Here is an 18,107-nt window from a genome sequence, read left to right as displayed (position 1 = left end):
CTCAGCTTCTGTGTGTCGTTACCTCATCTGTTTGAGATCACTCACATCCTTACGTCTCTGCTCCTTTGTCCCCTTGCATAACTCAAGGACAGGAGTAATTGACGTGAAACTTTTAAAAATTAATTTCGCTGCATATGTCACTGAGGGAGAGTGCAAGTCCTCCCAGCCATTTATAACGTCACGGTGATTGGTCCTGACAAAACAATACCTTAAAAACTCACCAAAGTAAATTATGGCCCGAGCAAATGGCTGCTCCGCGGCAGGGCCGGAGGCTTGGAGGAGAGCCAGGCAAAAACAAAGTAATGTGCTTTTGATATTAATAACAGAGATGATATTGATCTGCAAGCTAGTGTCACTTCTCCACTCTGGCGAGGAGATTGCTCCCGGCATTTAGTCCACTGAAAGCCACTTTCCATTCAGGCCATTTAATTTTGTGAGTCTTTAATTATGTGAAATGGAGTCTAGTTAAAGGGCCAGGTCCCAGTTTTGCCAGGCGGAGACGTGGGCTGTGATTCAGGAAGCTGTCAGAAATGAATATAACTCAATTCTTAGACCTGCAAATGCAGTTGTCTTTCTAAATGTTTATTTCATCCCTGCACTTCTCTGGCCTGGTGCCATTGTGCATCAGGACAGACACAGACTCTGATTACAGGATCACATTTTTCAAAGACCTGAAGTTAATGTGCCTGTTTTCTGCATGATAAAAGTCATAACTCACAGGGACCTCCAATGCCTCTCCCCTGAAAGGGGGCCTAGACAGACTGCAGGAGGGCTGAACATTCCAGCCTGGATAGCGTGCCCTGTACCTGGCCCAGTTTTGGACATTCAGTCTCCCTGCGGAGCTGTGACGGAACATGCTGGCAGACCACAAGTCAGACCACAGGCCAGCCCGTGGGGCAGATTATGTATCAGAGGTTCACGAGACAAATTGGGAAGAAACCCACATATCAGACCACAGTGATGTCCACGGCTTCTGATTTAGGCTTCAGGGAATGTCATCACTACAGCTCTATACCTTGGATTTATCTAAGTATCTTTCCTTGGGTCAGATCTGGTCAAAGTCTCTTTCTCCCTTTCTCTTGTGCATATAGTCCTGTCTCTGTGTGTCCCTATGTTCCAGAAAGGCAACCTTTCATCTATGTGTATATTTGAGCAATATACACATTGCTTGCAAGCTCACCACGATCCTAGAATCACTATTTGTCTCTGCTTTACAATTGTTCCTCATGTTGGCTGCTGTGTCCCCTTTTCCATATAAAATCTCTCCTGAGTGTGACTAAAGGCCCTCTTGTTGAAATCCATTTTCAGAGTTTAGAGTTCAGCCTGCCTGGGCTGTCCTGCTGTTGTTCTAGTTGACACTGAGTGGTGTTCCATGATAGGAACCGCCTGGAGATATACAGACTACCCCTGCCTTCTCCTGTCCTGTAACACTCTCCAGTTGCCTGGACCCTCAAGACTTTCTTACAAAGAGGGGTCAGTATAGAATAGCATGTCTCAAAACTTGGCTCTCTGACAACTCCTCCTCTCCAGCCAAGGATTGAGACCTAAAATAATTAGAACCGCAGAGACAAAATGCTGTATCATCTCCACACTTTACTCACAGGAGGATGCACCAGAACCTTGCTCAGAGTCCCTTTCTCTTATGTTATGAATAGTTTTGACAGTCTTCATTATTATTTGTGTAGCCTACAGAGGATTTAGAAGTAGAAAAAAGAGGTGGAGAGTGGCTTCTAGAAGTAAAAACACCCAGAGCAGCAGCTGAAAGTGAAGGAAGAGAGAACTTTAAAAGCACACAAAGTAACTCAATATGAGAGGTCTTCAAAAACTTCATGAAAATGTGTATTAAGAAAAAACTAGTCCAGGTGCAGCAGCTCACACCTTTAATCCTAGCACTCTGGGAGGCTTAGGTGGGCGGATTGCTTGAGCCCAGGAGTTCAAGACCAGCCTGGGCAACATCGTAAAACACCTTCTCTACAAAAAATAGAAAAATTAGCTCAGTTTGGTGGTGGGAGCCTATAGTTTCAGCTACTCAGGAGGCTGAGGTGGGAGGATTACCTGAGTCCGGAAGGTTGAGGCTGCAGTGAGCCATGATTGTGCCACTGCACTCCAGTCTGGGTGACAGAGTGAAACCCTATCTTAAAAAAAAAATGAAAAAGGAAAAAAGTGAAAAAACTATAGATGGATTTCAAAATCTTTTTGCACCAAAATAAACCCGCACTAACTTGTTATAACATGTCTGAACAGGATCTATTTTGAGGCACTAAGAAGGATAAGACATCAGCTTGAAAAGAGCCCCTATCAAAGCAACATGAATTTTGCTAAAATTGAAGCAAGAACAAACATCAAATTTATGGTGAAGCTTGGGTGGAAGAATGGTGAAATCATTAATGCTTTACAAAAAGTTTAGGAGACAATACCCCAAAGAAATCAACAGTTTACAAATGGGTAACTGGTTTTAAGAAGGATGAGATGATGTTGAAGTTGAAGTCCTCAGCTGCAGACCATCCACATCAATTTGTGAGGAAAACATTAATCTTGCTCATGCCCTAATTGAAGAGGACCAGTGATTAACAGCAGAAACAATAGCCAACACCATAGACATCTTAATTAGTTCAGCTTACACAATTCTGACTAAAAAATTTAAGTTGAGCAAATATTCCACTTGGTGAGTGCCAAAACCATTGTATCCAGATCAGCTGCAGACAAGAGCAGAGTTTTCAATGGGAATTTTAAACAAATGGGATGAAGATCCTGAAGCATTTCTTTGAAGAATTGTAACAGGAGATGAAACATGGCTTTACCAGTACAATCCTGAAGACAAAGCACAATCAAAGCAATGGCTACCAAGACGTGTAAGTGGTCCAGTCAAAGCAAAACTGGACCAGTCAAGAGCAAGGTCATGGCAACATTTTTTTTGTGATGCTCAAAGTATTTTGCTTGTTGATTTTCTGAAGGGCCAAATAATGATAACATCTGCTTATTATGAGAGTGTTTTGAGAAAGATAGCCAAAGCTTTAGCAGAAAAATGCCTGAGAAAGCTTCACCAGAGAATCCTTCCCCACTATAAGAACATTCCTGCTCATTCCTTTTGTCAAACAGGGCCAATTTTGCAAGAGTTTCAATGGGAAATCATTAGGCTTCCACCTTACAGTCCTGATTTGGCTTCCTCTGACTGCTTTTAGTTTCCCAATCTTAAAAAAATCTGTAAAGGGTATCCATTTTTCTTCAGTTATTAATGTAAAAAAGACTGTATTGACATGGTCAAATTCCTAGGACCTGTAGTTCTTTAGAGATGGACTAAATGTCTGGTATCTTTGCTTACAAAAGCAACTTGACTTTGATGAAGGTTATGTTGAGAAAGTTTATATTTTTTATTTTTATCTTTTAACTTCACATTTCCACAAACTTTTTGAAGTCTTCTCATCCAGGGAGGTTTCTCAAAGTATGTTTGAAAAACATCCCTATAGGGGAATGTAAGGGAAAGGGGTTGCTTTGTGTTGCAGAATAGCAGACTGAGACTGGTTATTTATGAACAACACAAATTTATTTGGCTCACAGTTCTGGAGGCTGGGAAATCCAAGAGCATGGCACCAGGATCAGAATAGCAGACTGAGACTGGTTATTTATGAACAACCAAAGTTTGTTTGGCTCACAGTTATGGAGGCTGGGAAATCCAAGAGCACGGCACCAGGATCTGGCAAGGGACTTTGTGCTGTGTCATCCCATGGCAGAAGGTGGAAGGGCAAGAGAGTATGAAAGCAAGAGAGCAAGAGGAGGCAGACTCATTTTTATAACAAAGCCACTCTCATGATAATGATCTAATCAGCTCTTATTAGGCCCCACCTCCTAACACTGTTGCATTAGAGTTTAAGCTTCCAACACATGAACTTTGGGGGACACATAGTAACTATAGAAGGGATATACAATGAAATATGTTTAGGAAATGCTGGGTTAAAGAAAGCCAGACAGGTTTCTTAGCTGCAGGAGATTTCAGCGCTCCTAATATGCTAAGACGCACTGTGCCACTGTAAAGGCAGGGGAATAAAATTCAAGTTTTCTTAAATGTATTTACCCAAAAATATTTTTTCTCCTTTGGTCCCCACTCAAGAGGATTTTGAGAGTTTAGTATTCAGCTGAACACAGTCAGAGAAATACTGATATACCACGACTCATGTTTGTACTGGCAACTGTAGTGGACACCATCTGTTTTTGGCAGCCATTGGCTCTCCTTGCAGAAACAGCCCTCCCCAATTTTTTTAGTACATGTGATGTAGTTGGGAGTTTATTCCTCAACTTCAGCAGTGAGCACATAACCCATGCTAAGCCACTCATGACATTGCATCCCCTGGGCCACAATAACTGGTTTGAGGATAGGCACATAGTTTGATCACAGCCATGGAGGTGCTATGGGACTTTGAAGGGAATTCTGGATAAGAGACAGTTGGACTCAAAAGCAAAGGATGTGAGGCTTAGAGCTGTGGCAGCCATTTTTCCAACACCTGGAGCTCAAGAAGTCAACCTGGAAGAGAACAGGGCTGTGAGGTGAAGATAAACTGGATCTATCTTTTGAAAAGATCGGTTTGGGTGCTGTGTGGAAATTAGTATTGGTAGAGGGATCTGGCATTGAGACCAGTTAGTCAGCAAGTAGTGGGACGAGATGAGAATGGCTTGAATTAGAGAATAGGCAGTAGAAATGGTGAGGGCTCTTTAGGAGGTAATAATCACTTGGGGAATGATTGGAGGGGATGAAGAAGCAGGAGAGAAAAATGATGGCTTCCAGGTTTCTGACTTGCAAAACCGAAGAGATGGTGGTGACATCTGAAAGAGGATCAGGTTTGTTTTGGGAAAATGGAGTGGGAGGGAAGTCATGAGTTCATTTTGGTTGTATTTGATTTCAAGAGTGGTTGGGAACTCTTAAGTGTTGAGTAGGATTTTGACTTGAGGTCAGAGGAGAGCCTTGGGTTGGCAATATCAATTGGGGAGACCTTGTCTTAAGGAGGGTAGTGAGTTACCCATGGCAATGCTACCCAAATGTATGTCTGGGACAGGAGGATAAAACTTCAAAGGAAACTGGTAAAGGAACCCTCAGAGAGGTAGAAGGGACAGAATGTTTAAAGTAGGAAGGAAAGGTCAACTTGCTGAGAATTAGAAGAGGATTGGAAAGTGTCCTTTGGGTTAAGAGATAAGAAGAACACTAGTACCTTTAGCCAGAGCTGTTCGGTAGAATAAAGGGCAAAAGTCAGATTATTGGGTGGAGGAAGGAGCAGGGAGGAGAGGAAGCAATCAGAGCAATAATAATAATAGCAAACAATGGCAAATAGGAAGTGAACACTTACTATGGGCAGGCCCTGTTCTAAGTGCTTTATGTATATTAACTCCTTTAACCCTCACAATGATTCTTTGAGGTAGGTACATGTGTTTACATTTTATAGACAAGAGGAAACAGAAGATCAGAGAGGTTATGTGATTTGCCTGATGTCACACAGCTGCTGAGAAATGGAACTGGAATTCAAAAGCAGGCAGTCTGGCTCCAGGGCCCATATTCCTAGCCAATAACTTATACCAAGGGATTACATGGTGACAACTCTTTCAGGCAGTTTGGCAGTGAAGAAGAGGAGAGGAGAGAAGAGGGGGAGAGGAGAGGAGAGAGACCTGTAACTGGAGACCTGTAGCCAAGGAGGGTTTATCCTAAGATGGGAGAGACATAAATGTTTAAATATCAACAAGAAAGATCCTTTTCAGATGAAGTGGATGGATACAGAGGAGAGAGAAGAAACAGTGAATAATGTGGGGTGGGAGACAATGGGGTTCAAAACACAGGAGGAGCTAGGAGGAAGGACCCCTCCTCTCATGCAGGGCTAGGGGAGAGAATGGGTGGTGATGTAGGTAGATTTGTAGGAGAGTTACTTTCTGATCAATTCCATTTTATCTGGGAAGGGGTGAGGTCACCTGATGAGCGTGAGAGGGGAGGAATAAAGCATATGAGGTTTGAAGAGTCTGGGAATGTTTGAAAGTCATGGAAGGCAAAAGAGGAAGCTGGTGAAAAAACGTTGGAGAATCACAGGAAGCCAGTGATCATGAATTTTGTCGGTTTGTGTGCAGCACAAGACAGCAAAGGGTTGGGTTCATTGAAGATTGGGGTTTTGATAAACAGGTAGAGAAGAGAAAGTGGTGGGGGAGAATTTGGGGTACTGGTAGGAGCGTTAGTAAAATGATGGACCACAGAGTCTATGCCAAGATAAAAGGAGAAGCAGAGGAAGACAGCTGATAGGTTGAGAGAAAGATGAAAAGGTTGATGAAAGTCTTGAGGAAGCTAAAGAAGGACCATGATGCAAGATTTAAAGAAGTAGAGTAGGTTGGTCAAAGAGCAGGACGCTTGAGTTAGTGATGCTGGGGGCTGCAGTTTGGGGTCATGGCAAGGCTTGTGATGAGACAGGGAATGAGTGGCTGGGGGAAGTGGGAGAGAGGGTTATTGGAGATGAGATTGAGGACCTGAGAAGCCTATGTGTTGCATGGATAGTTCCTGTGGATGTCGAATTCACCCAAGATAAAGGCACAAGGTAAAAAAGCCAAAAGTATGAAATAAAATCTTAAAGTGAAAAAGAAGACCTCAGCCAGGTGCCAAAGGCTTCTGGGGGCTGATTATGGTATCAACAGTAATGTCTACCACAATGAGGCAAGGAGAAAGGGTAGAGCTGAATGGCACGGCCCTCAAAGGTGCACTGTTTTCTAGGCCAAAGAGGAGCAATGGAGAGTAAGATGGATACCAACCCCGCCTCTGATTCTTACAGAGTAAATGAGCAGACAGCAGCATCTCTGGGGGGCTGCAGGGGAGGAGGTGTCTTCAAGAAAGACCCTGGTTCCAGTTAAGGCAGGAGATGGAGGGAACCCTTAGGGAAGACTCTCTGAATTTCCAGCTGCAGGTAGAGTTTAGGGGTTGAGAGGGGGTGTGGAGAAGTGGGACAAGGACATAACACAACAGCATTATGAAGCTGGTGGGTGTGGAGGAAGACTAATGGCCCATGGACTCATGCTCTGAGCATTGACGCGGGGTCATGGGCATGGGAGGCTGGCTTCAATGGTCTCTCGAAGATGATTGCCTCCAGGTTGTACAGTCAGGGGACCTGGTTCACTCAGCTTGGGGCCCAGCCACAATGCTGGCCCTTGGAGCCCTTCAGGGCATTGGTCAGTTGGCACTGAGCAGGCTGCTCCATTTAGGTAGGGCATGAGGGTTTCAGTTCACCACAGCCCCCACGTCTCTACTGTACACAACTAGCTTGATTTTTTGTTTTCTGCTAGGTCCCATTTCTGTCATCCCCATTTTTGTATTTGACTCCTGATTGCGAGTTTAAACTCTGGATTCAGACAATCTTGAACCTGAATTTTAGCTAGCCACTTAAGAGCCACGGGAGCCCAGGCAAACTCTGTGCCTCGGTTTTCTCATCAGTGAAATGGGGGCTGAAAGAGCACCTATCTCATAGATTGTTGTGAGGATTAAATTAAATGATGCAAACAAAGTGTTTAGCACAGTACCTGGTATATAGTGAGTGCTCAATAACAAGTAATACACATTTATTGAGCACCTGCTATGTGCCAGTTTCTCTTCTAAGACTTCCCATGTAATGACTGACTGATGTAATTCTCTTAACAATTCTATGAGGTGAATACTATTATGTTATTTCATCATTTCCATTTGACAGATGAGGAAACTGTTGCATAGAGAGGGGAAGGAGTTTTTTTCAAGGTGAAACAACCATTAAGTAGTGAAACCGGTCAAACCCAGGCATTTTGAAGCTCCATTCTTAAACCATCATGCCATATAGCCTCTCACTGTGATACAAATGTCACTATTAATAACTATTATCACACAATTATTGTATAATTTTGCAAAAATTATATTGCAAAGTTTAATTAACCAAAACTTGGAACTGGTGCCCATATTAGGTTGGCAGTAGCATGCAGACCCTGACACTTCCTGGACACGCTCAGCCTGCCTTTCTCTGTCCACTGGTCTGAGCCCCTCTGTCTCCCAGATGGCTCAGTTTGGGATATCTGGCTCTCCAGGAAGCCGCTGGCTGTCTGACCCAGGTTTTCTGTCCATTCAGCCGAATCTCCATCAGAGGTACAACCCCCTCTTGATATGGCCTAGGGTAGGGGTGCTTAATTACACGAACTTCAGAGTCTGCCCTAGTTTGCCTCTTTCCTCCTCTCTCAATGTTCCTATTTGCACAACAAAGTCACTTTCTGTCCTTTGGGGTCCCCGTGAGACTCTTCTGGCCACTCGTCGCTGTAGTCCGTACCCTCTCTCCCAGATCTCTGCATGATTTTCTTAATGTGTCCACAATCCCCTGTTCTCCAGGGTCCTGAGTGAGAGCTGGGGATGTCAGGTTTGGGGAGCATGAGGGGGTTTCTCAGGGATCCTGGTCAGCAGGGTCTTGGAGGCCCCAGTTACTTAGAAAGAATTCCCCAGCATCAGATAAAGATTCCAGGGACCAAATGAGTACTGGGAGCCCTGGCCCAAACCCTGGCTGGCCACCCGACAGGCTTCCTAGAAAGCAGCTCACTGTGCAGTGGGTGCCGAGTGGGTGCTGTGGGTGCCATGGGTGCAGCTTCATCTTGGCGGCCCTGGAGCAGTAGTTCCTCCGCCACCCAGCCTCACTGGCAGTGAGCCCCTGGAGGATGGAGCCCACAGCAGCCTTGTGGCCAGTGCATCACAGTGTGGAGCACACAGTAGGGACCCCATAAATATTTGTCGAGTATCCCATCCTGTCCTCTAGACTGGACAACTGAGCAGGAGATGATTAAAACAAATAAAAATACTAGCAGATACTTATATACCATTTACTATGAGCCAAGTATTATTCTAAATGTCTTCCATATATTAATTAAGTGAATCCTCATAACCACCCTGGGAGGTGGGTACTAGTGTCATCCCCATTTTACAGATGACGAAACTGCAACCCCATGAGCTTGGGTAACTCATCTATGGTGATACTGCTAAGAAGTGGCAGAGCTGGGACTTGAACCCCAATATTGTGGCTTCAGGGTCGAGGCTCTTAACCATAATATGTGCTTCCTGCTCTTTCTGAACCCTGTCACCAGGTCACCAGAGATAAGAGCACATGTCCAACAGCTTCAGCTAAAAGGGAGGTATTGGCTCTGTGCTTGGGAGGTTTGAGGGGGCCTGGCCCTAGGGTTCTGGGGGTCCAGGTGATGTCAATAGACCAGCCATTCATGCAGCCTCTCTCCATCTCTGCTCTGCTTCCATCTGTAAGCCAGCTTGTGCCTGTTCCGTGACCACAGGGGCCAGCTCCCAGAACTGGCTGCCCCACCAGACCCACAGGTTGTGGAGAAGGGCCAGCTTGGCACAGGGAGGGGGTGTCACAACGAGAAGAAGGGGGCAGAGGTGCCAGGCAGACAAAGATAACAGATGGAGACTTCGAGCTCCTGCCCCTGCAGGGGGTTTATACCTTTTAATAGCCCTCACTACAACCTAGAAGCTCCCATTTATAAATGAGGAAACGGAGGCACAAAGTAACTTGTCAAGGGTCCCACAGCTTGAAGTGGCACCAGCGGCATGCAAGCCCAGGGCTGCCTGATTCTGGACTCCATGCTGCCTGGAGCTTCTCAGACGGAGGCCCTGGGGGTCATATTGCATGGCTCACCTTGGCTTCCCCAAGACCTCAGGGCAGTTCTGTGGTTAGAGGACACAGGCCTAGAGGCACCTGGAGGGAGGGAGGCCAGGCCTCACCAGGGCCAGTGGCCAGGCTGGAGGGAATCACTGGTTGAATGGTGCTCAGGGTCCTGGAGCTGGTTGAGGTGGGTTCCCTGCCCTCCCCTGGCCCTGCATGGCCCCCAGGGCTGTGAGTCTGGGGACTGGGCACCTCCCCTGGGCCTCTGGCAGGGAGCGAGCAGTGCCTGAGGCAGGAGGCAGGCAGGCATGGCGCGGTCCCTGCCCATCTGGGGAGTGCTTGGTGGCTGGCTGGAACTGAGCAGTGGACGGCGTTTGGACTCAGCAGCGCGAGCCCAGCTCGGAGGCTGCGAGGCAGAGCCGTGAACGCCAACAGTCTGGAGGCAGGCTCCGGAGGGAGACAGGCTCGGGCCCATTCGCTGAGCTTGGTTCCCACGACAGCTCAGCAGACAGATGGACCTGGGAATCCTCACTGCCTGGCCAGGAGGGCGCACACATGAATGGAAATGCAGGCACCCCGGTGGGGAGGGACAGGCTGGAGGTTCCCAGGGAGGGCCAGGGGGGCGAGCCAAGGAGCAGGAGCTATGGCCTGGGCTAAGCGGTTAAATAAACCAGTTGGGTGTGCTGCGCTTCTTGGTTAGACTGATCCCTGGGCCTCGGCCCAAGTATAGCCCTGACCTTGACCTCAGGCTTTGCCTTGATTCCAGCCTCAATCTGAATCCTGAACTGGAACCCAGACTGAGCTGTGACTCTGGCCTCTGCTCAACTGGGCCAGGACCTTGGTCTTAGACTGAGCAGACTGAGCCCTGACCATGACCCCAGATTGAGCCCTGATCATCAAATCCATTTGCCTATGTCCTTCTCTGAAAGCAGCCCAGAGCCGACTGCCCACAATACTCACCAGTAGGGGTGGGTAAAAGGTGAGGGCCGGGCCCAGGTGGTGCTGACAGCCTCTGGATGGCACAGGAGAGCAAGAGCAGAATTGACTTAGAGTGGTGGTGGGGTCGAGGGGTGGCATAACTGACCAGGAAGAGAAGACTCGCCTGCTGGGATGGAGACCAGAGGGCAGTGTCCCCTGCCCACCTTGAGCAGGTCCAAAATTCAGGCTGAGGAGGACAGAGCCCAGGTGGGTGGGCTTATGGGGTCCCAGGAGGCAGGAGGCAGGAGGCACTTGAGAATGAAGCAGGAAAGGCAGGACTGCCCGCCGGAGCCAGGGAGAGGACAGTGCGAGTGCAGTTGTGACCAGAGCTGGGGCCTGGAGAGGAACCCTCTTCCCAGGACCAGAGTCACCTGGAGCTCGGAAATCAGCAGCACCTAAGAAAGACAGGCAGGCAGAGGCCCAGCAAGGAGATGAACGCAGATCATTTGGGAATAAGCCAGCCAGGAATGACTTTGGTTAGGGGCTGGTGGTGATGATGGAAGGTGTGGAGTATTAGAGGGCACTCCCTGTTCTTGGTACTTCCAACTATGATCTGATCTAGTCCTCCTAACAGTTTAGTGAGATCTTGCAGCAGCGGCCCTGGATGCCCCAGTCTCCAACTTCCCCTGGGCACTCACTGCCCCATACCTGCCATGACTCTTCCTTAGGGTTCCTCTGGCTGCCAGAGTGTGCTTCCCTGGCACTGGAAGTGTATGTGTAGGGGGGTAGGTGTTAGGGCCCCTGGGAACAGTCAGCAACGGACTGGGGTGGAAGCATAAAGAGTCCAGCTTCCTCTCCTTCAAAGGAGACAGCTCTGAGGTCAGTTCTACGCTATGTCCTAGACCAGAGGCTGGGGAAGTTTGTTGGCAAAGGGCCAGAGAGTCAATATTTTAGGCTTGGAGGACCATATGGTGTCTGTTGCAACCATTTAACTCTGTCATTGTGGCAGAAAAGCAGCCACAGATAATACAGACATGAGTGGGCATGGCTGTGTTCCAATAAAACTTTATTTACAAATTCAGGAGGCAGGCCTGATTTGGCCTGTGGGCTGTAGTTTGCCAACCCTTGAGATGGCCCCAGTAGGCCTGGGTCCAGCGTGGTCACCAGCTCATTCACGCGCCTTTCATTGCTCTCCTCCCCTTCCCAGTCTCACCTCTCCACTCCCTACTGGAACTTCCAGGATCTCTTCTTAAATAAATGACTTGATCTTGAATTCTTGTCTCTAGGTCTGCTTCTGGGGACCCCCAATCTAAGACAGATATCCCCAATTTCACATGAAGAGACTGAGGCAGCTGGAGGCAAAGCAGCTTGTACAAGACCCCACAAGAAGAGGAGGAGTCGCTTTCTTGAACTGCTGTGGTTTTACCCAGAGTCACCGGACCGTGCTGCCACCCTGGTGGGAGGATGTGTCTGCCTGCACAGGTTGAACAATCTCAAGACAGGTTGCTGGAATTGGCAGAACATTGAGCTCATTCGGTCACTACCAGGGCTATCAGGCACAGAGGATGAGGCAGTCCTGCCCTGCCCTCTAGAACCGAAAGTCTGGACAGGGAGTGGCAGTTAAATGTGGGGCAGAATGAGATCAATGTCTCCAAGGGGTAACCCTGTCATCCTCTCCCTTGGATCTTCTCTGGGAGAGCTGCGGGACATGAGCGATCACTCTTTCTTTTCAGATGGGTAAACTGAGGCTCAGAGAGGAGATGGACTTGCCCCAGGGCACACGGCTTATATCTGGCAGAACTGAGTCTGTCCCAGGGCTCTTTGAGCACCTGGGGATGCAGAAGCCGGCGGGGTGGGAGGCGGCGGGGACTGTGGAAGGCTTCGTGGCTCTCATGGGCACTCCAGCTCACTGTCTTTACTGCCACAGCCACTGCTTCTACATTTGCTATCTCATTGGATCATAGCGCCTTGAACAAAAGTGTCCTTACTCATTATCTAATTGAACTCCCATTTTACAGGTGGGAAAATTAAGACCCAGAGAGAGAAGGAACTTCCCGGAGAGCTATCCAGTGAGCCAAGTCAGAGTTAGGAGCAGGAGCCTCAAATTCCCAGGAAAGCAGCACGGTCCTCGAGTTCCCCCAAAAGCCAGACGGCATCTTTGACACCTGACTCCCAGGGGCCAGTCCTGGAGAGGACACCTGGCCTGGAGCCAACCTTCCTCTCCTCGCTGCCAAAGCTCTGCTCTCTGGGTTCTGGCACTGTCTGAAAATTCCTCCGTTGGTCTGCTCTCGGCAGAGCATAGATTATCGCTCTTGTGCTAATTATTTTTATGATTAAAAGATGATAAATTATTAAACAAAGTCTGAAAAATGTGCCAAGATCTGCTCTGAGGCTGGGCCTGAGAAGTTGCCCCCTTGGCGTCCACGTTAATTAATAAATGAGACTCTCCGTGGAGAGGAGCCACAGCTGGTATATCTGGCAGCCAGGCAGGAGCTGGCAGAGGCCAGATGCCAGGCAGGTGGGGAGGAAGGGACTCCCTGGGAGTGCCCAGCCTGGGATTTGGTAACAGAGTCCCCTCCCTCTCTGCTCCCAGCCTAGGACTCAGCGAAGAGCCCCGTGGTACCATCCGAACATCTGGCCTCTGGAAGAGGCCTAGGATTTCAAGCTGAGAAGCTCCAGCTGATACTTTAATGCTATTCCCTTCTCCAAATGCAGACTTGGGAGCACCCCAAGTGTCTAAAGGAAGGCAGGAGACCAGGATTCAAATCTCTACGAGCCAATTTCTCCTTGGGTAACTTTTGGGTAGGTCACTCAATGAGACTTCAAGCCTCAGTTTCCTCATCTGTAAAATGGGTAGAAATGACATCTATTTTTGCAAGGGTATTGAGAGTGTTAAATAGGATAATGTCTACCAAGAGCACTCAGCTCCCAGCAGATGGTCAAAAAATGTTAGTTGGGCTGACTTGAAGCTTGGGTTTTTTGCTGTGCTGCCATAACTAGCTGTGAAACATTGGTCAGGCAGCTTTACCTTTCTGAGCCTCAGTTTCTTTATCTGTAAAATGGGAATGAGAACTCCCAAATCTTAGGATCAAAGGGAAAACTATATGTGAAGTGTCTAACAAAGAGTAAGTACTCAATTAATGGTGGCTATTTTATTATAATTGTTTATTACAGCGCCAACGCACTGAAGTTTCAACAAGTGGGTATTCCTCCTTCACCATGGGCACTTCTTCCTGCATCCTTTGCTGGTTCTCCTCCCTCCCCACCTTACTCCTTGCAGCGCCCTGGGCTCAGGCCTCCATGTCTTTCTTCCTTACACTCTCTCCCTTGTGAGCTCATCCATCTGTATGCTGATGGCTTCCACATTTCTAATGCTAGCCTCGACCCTCTTCCCAGAACTCCAGACTCCTACAAGCAGTTGCCCATTCAAACTCTCCCCTTGGATGTTTAATAGATATATCAGATCTAATATGTCTAATAATGCGTCTCAAATGGAATTCCTCATCTTCCCCTCTGCAAACCTGTTCCCCACCGCCCCTACAGTCTTCCCCACTTGGTTAATGATGGCTCCATCCTTCTGGTGACACCTTGGAGTCGTCCTTGATTCTGCTCTTTCTTTCACTTCAAATACCTAAACCATCAGGAAACCCGGACAGCTCCACCTTCCACCTCTGTTAGAACCTCAGCACCTGGCCATCCCCCACCACCTCCCCCACTCCCACCACCCTAGCATAAGGCACCATCACATCTTACCTGGACTCTTGCAGTAGCCTACTAATTGCTGTCCCTGCTGCGGTACTTGACCCCTATAGTAATGCTCTACATAGCTGCCAGGATGATCCCTTTAAAACACAAACACTAGACCCAGTCACACCTGCTTATAATCCTCCAAGAGGCAAAGTCTTTGCCAAGGCCACAAGGCCCTGTACTACCTGAACCTCCCCGCTTGCTAAGACCTCCCTCTCTTACTCTGTGCCAGCCACACCTACCTTGGTCCTTTCCTTGAACACACCAGGGGCACACTCCCACCTTGGATCTTCATACTGGCTGTTCACTCTTCTCATTCCTCACCTCCCTCAGACCTCTGCTCAGAGGTCACCTTTGCAGTGAGGCTTACCTTGACTGTCCCATTTAAAAGTGCACCCCGACACTCTGCATGGCGGCTTCCCTCTTCCATTGTGCATGTCCTCTTCTTACATACTGGAGTTTCTTGAGCCTTGTGTTTGCTGTCTTCTCCCTCCAGCATTATCCGTTTTGTGCCCTGCAGCATTCCCACAGCAACCAGCACAGCCCTTGTGTGGTGGAGGTGCCGGGCATACTGAGATGCATCTGTCAGCATCTGCCTCCTGGTACCTTGGGCCTGCATGTCTGGCAGGCAGGTAGAAGAACACGCTGGCCATTTCAATGTTAAGACAAAGAGGTAGAGAAGGTTGGATGAAGGAGGTGATGACTGAACCATATCCTGAGGCAGCTGGGGTTTCCAGGAAGAGGATAGAGAGAAGGGCATTCAGGTGGAGGAGCCAGCAGGTGCGAAGGCTCGGCAGCTCAGAGGCGTGCTCTGAGAATGGCAGGTTGTCAATGGCAACCTGGGAAGGGGAAGGGGGAGATAAGCTGGAGAGGAGGCAGGTGCCTGGGGTGGGGTGCAGAGGGAGGCCAGCTCAGATCTCCTGATTCTGCCTGGTCCTCCACCCTCTGCATAAGCAGATGGGGCACATGCCCACCCTCGTGATTTCCCAAAGGATACACAGTAGTTTAATTGCCAGAAACAGGATATTAGCAAAATAACCATATTTCATTGTGTCTGGGATGCACAACTATTTTCTACACCACTCAGAAACACTGCCCGCTAATGTGTGCCATGGCATAAAGACCCATGTGAAAGCATGTGCATCTTTCCAGTTGTGGCTTATATGGTAATAGGTAGTATTGCCTAGCACTGTAAAAGGACTTCAGATATATTATCTCACTGCATTCTTGCACCAACAATGGGTACCTATGAGACAAATAAATTAGTTCCCCATTTTACAGATGTGACAACCAGTGCACAGAGAGATTAACTAACTTGCCGTCCAGTGGGCATGTGGTGGAGCCCAGGGTGAAACCCAGGCAGTCTCTAAAGCATTGCCTTCCAACATGCAATGGAGTGTGAAATGCGGAAGCCATGGGGAAGCACAGGAAATCGGCCATGTAAGATAGGAAGCAATGGTTCGATTTGTTCAGTGGTGACATCCACCACAGCTGCATTCCAGTAATCTGCACCCCTCATCCCAACATCCTCACCCTGCTCTGCCTGTGTTGGGCAACTCGTCTTCTTGACCGGAGGTGATCTCCCACAGTGAGGTAGCCCTACCCTTTTGTTTCAGCTCTTGGAAAACCCCAAACCTCAAGGCCATACACTCCTTGTGGCCAAGTGAGCATCTTGGCAACTTCCCGGCTTTTCCAAAGAGAACTAACTCCTGCTGGGGGCCCCCCAAGTCACCCCTCATGGCCCTTACTTCTAGTGCTCTGGAAATGGCTGAAACCAATGGGTTAACTTGCTTTCCCTATTAAATATTTACATAAACACGCTCGGGAAGGTGTGTGTAAGTTATCAATAATGCAAGGCCAGCCTAGGCTCGGTGAGAGCTAAGAGACCCAAATTGTATCATCATAATCCATTATTCACATATAATGCGTCTATTCTCCTCCATTAGCGCAGGCAGGAAATGCCCCTGAGTGCCGGGCAGGGCTTTGGAAAGCGCAATAAATGGCGGACAGACACATGGCGGGAGGGCGGCAGCTGTAGTTAAACAAGTGTAAATTAGCGCCCAGCCTCGCTCCCTGCCTGCAGCCAGAGCGGCGGGCACAGGCCTGGCAGGGAGGGGTTACAGGATGTGGGGAACTCGCTATCAATCTAGACAGCCCTCATGGCCTCCCTGGAAACCCTTCCGGAGGAGCCCTCCAGCTGGCCGCGTGGGAGACCACGCCTCAGAGAGCACAGGCTTCTGCTCTGCAGGCCTTGGCTGGAATCTCAGCTGCACCTCTGAGTGGTGACCTGGGGCGAGAGGGTGGAGGGGGCTGCTGCGCAAGCTGCCCCCACACTGAGCTCCGAGCCCCATCTGTAATACAGGGATGAGAATTACCGTCTTACAAGGTTGTTGCGTGAAGGAAATAAAATGAGAAAGGAGAAGTTCCCAGCATACGGCACACGGGAGGCCCTTAGACAATGAAAGAACACTCCTCTCCCTCCTCCCGCTAGGCAGTTTCAGACTTAGGAATAAAACGGGAGAAGCTTTGCACCGCACCCAAATGGACGTGGTGCAAAGGCAATGCGAGGTAAAGACAGAAGTGGCTTTATGTTGTCCTCTCGTCAGCTTTGCTGTCCCTGCAGGAGGCTCCTCTCCTCTGGACCCCACCCGAGTGCCCGGTGCTGCGGTCCGTCTCCTGGGCTCAGCAAGCACACTCACCATCGCCACCCCGTCTCCAGGACACCTTCAGCCCTTAGTCCGTCCACACCCTCTTCTCAGCACTACCGTATTCCCCTGGGAGGCAGGTCCTGCACAGAGACGAGCGCATCTGCTGTTGAAACGACCCCAGACCAAACGAAAGTTTTTGATTACCCGTGAACTGGAAGGTGGACTTTTGGTATAAAGAGCACCAGACTGGGAGTTGGGAGAGCTGAGTTCTTATCTCTGTCACCGCTGATGCTCTGTGGTTTGCGGAGAGTCCCATGGCCTCTGGACCTCAGTCTGCCTACCTGTAAGAGTAAGGGAATTAATCAAATGATTTGATGATCACGCATGACTTAGTGAATGTGAAGTGCTAGGTGTGTCTCAGGACCCTTCCTGGCTCCAGAACCCTCAGGATCAGAGGCATCATGAGATTCTAGAATCAATATTCTGGTTCAAGTCATTGCTTTGTCTTGTCTCCACAGCTACAGCTGGATTTTTTCTAGCACCGAAGCTGTGTCATGGTACAGAGACCCAGTGCCCTGGTGTCAGGTGGACGGGCATGAGCTTGATTCACCTTTTACAGAGGAATCACATTAGCAGCCCCTCCTTACCCCTACCCTCCCACTGTAAGGGGTCATGAGCCCAATGCCTAAGGGCATGGCAGTGATGGCTGTTCAGTGGAGGCCACAAAATAAAATGTGAATTTGGAAAGGCAGGGAGCAGGTGACCAGGTTTTGTACTTTTCGGACAATGGTGTCCACATGTGGGCGGTTTGTCCGGACCAGACCAGTTCTTGGCTCTGATGCCACCTCCTCAGAGAGGCCCTCCCTGCCCTATCTAAGAGCCGCCCCACTACTCTGTTTCCCCCATCCATTTTATTTTTCTTCCCATCACTACCTGACATCTTATTGTATACCTAGTAGTTTTCTTGCTCATTGTGTGTTTCCTCGACTGGAATGTTGGCTCCATAAGGACAGGTATCTTGTCCATCTTGTTCTCTGCTGTTCCCCTGAGGCCTGGCCCCTAGTAGAAATTCGATACATACTGAATGAATGAATGATTGTAGATTCAAATTTAGCACACATATATTGAGCACCTACTCTAGGCCCATCACTGTGCAGGTGCT

The 18,107-nt window shown here is 48.6% G+C and overlaps 1 long non-coding RNA gene across 1 annotated transcript; it reads right to left on the bottom strand.

The window, feature by feature from the left end:
• Window positions 1-13,698: 13,698 nt before the first annotated feature.
• On the bottom strand, window positions 13,699-17,388 carry LOC134809217 (uncharacterized). The gene is made up of 2 exons (XR_010154380.1): window positions 17,287-17,388; window positions 13,699-17,085 (listed from the first exon to the last, which is right to left on the bottom strand). It is a non-coding gene; the product is annotated as an uncharacterized LOC134809217 (long non-coding RNA).
• Between the last annotated feature and the right edge of the window lie 719 nt (window positions 17,389-18,107).

Source organism: Pan troglodytes, chromosome 1, assembly GCF_028858775.2.
Source record: "Pan troglodytes isolate AG18354 chromosome 1, NHGRI_mPanTro3-v2.0_pri, whole genome shotgun sequence".
NCBI classification, from domain to species: Eukaryota; Metazoa; Chordata; class Mammalia; order Primates; family Hominidae; genus Pan; species Pan troglodytes.
The sequence above is the reverse complement of the archived record's forward strand: the minus strand, read 5'-3'. Positions and strand labels throughout refer to the sequence as shown.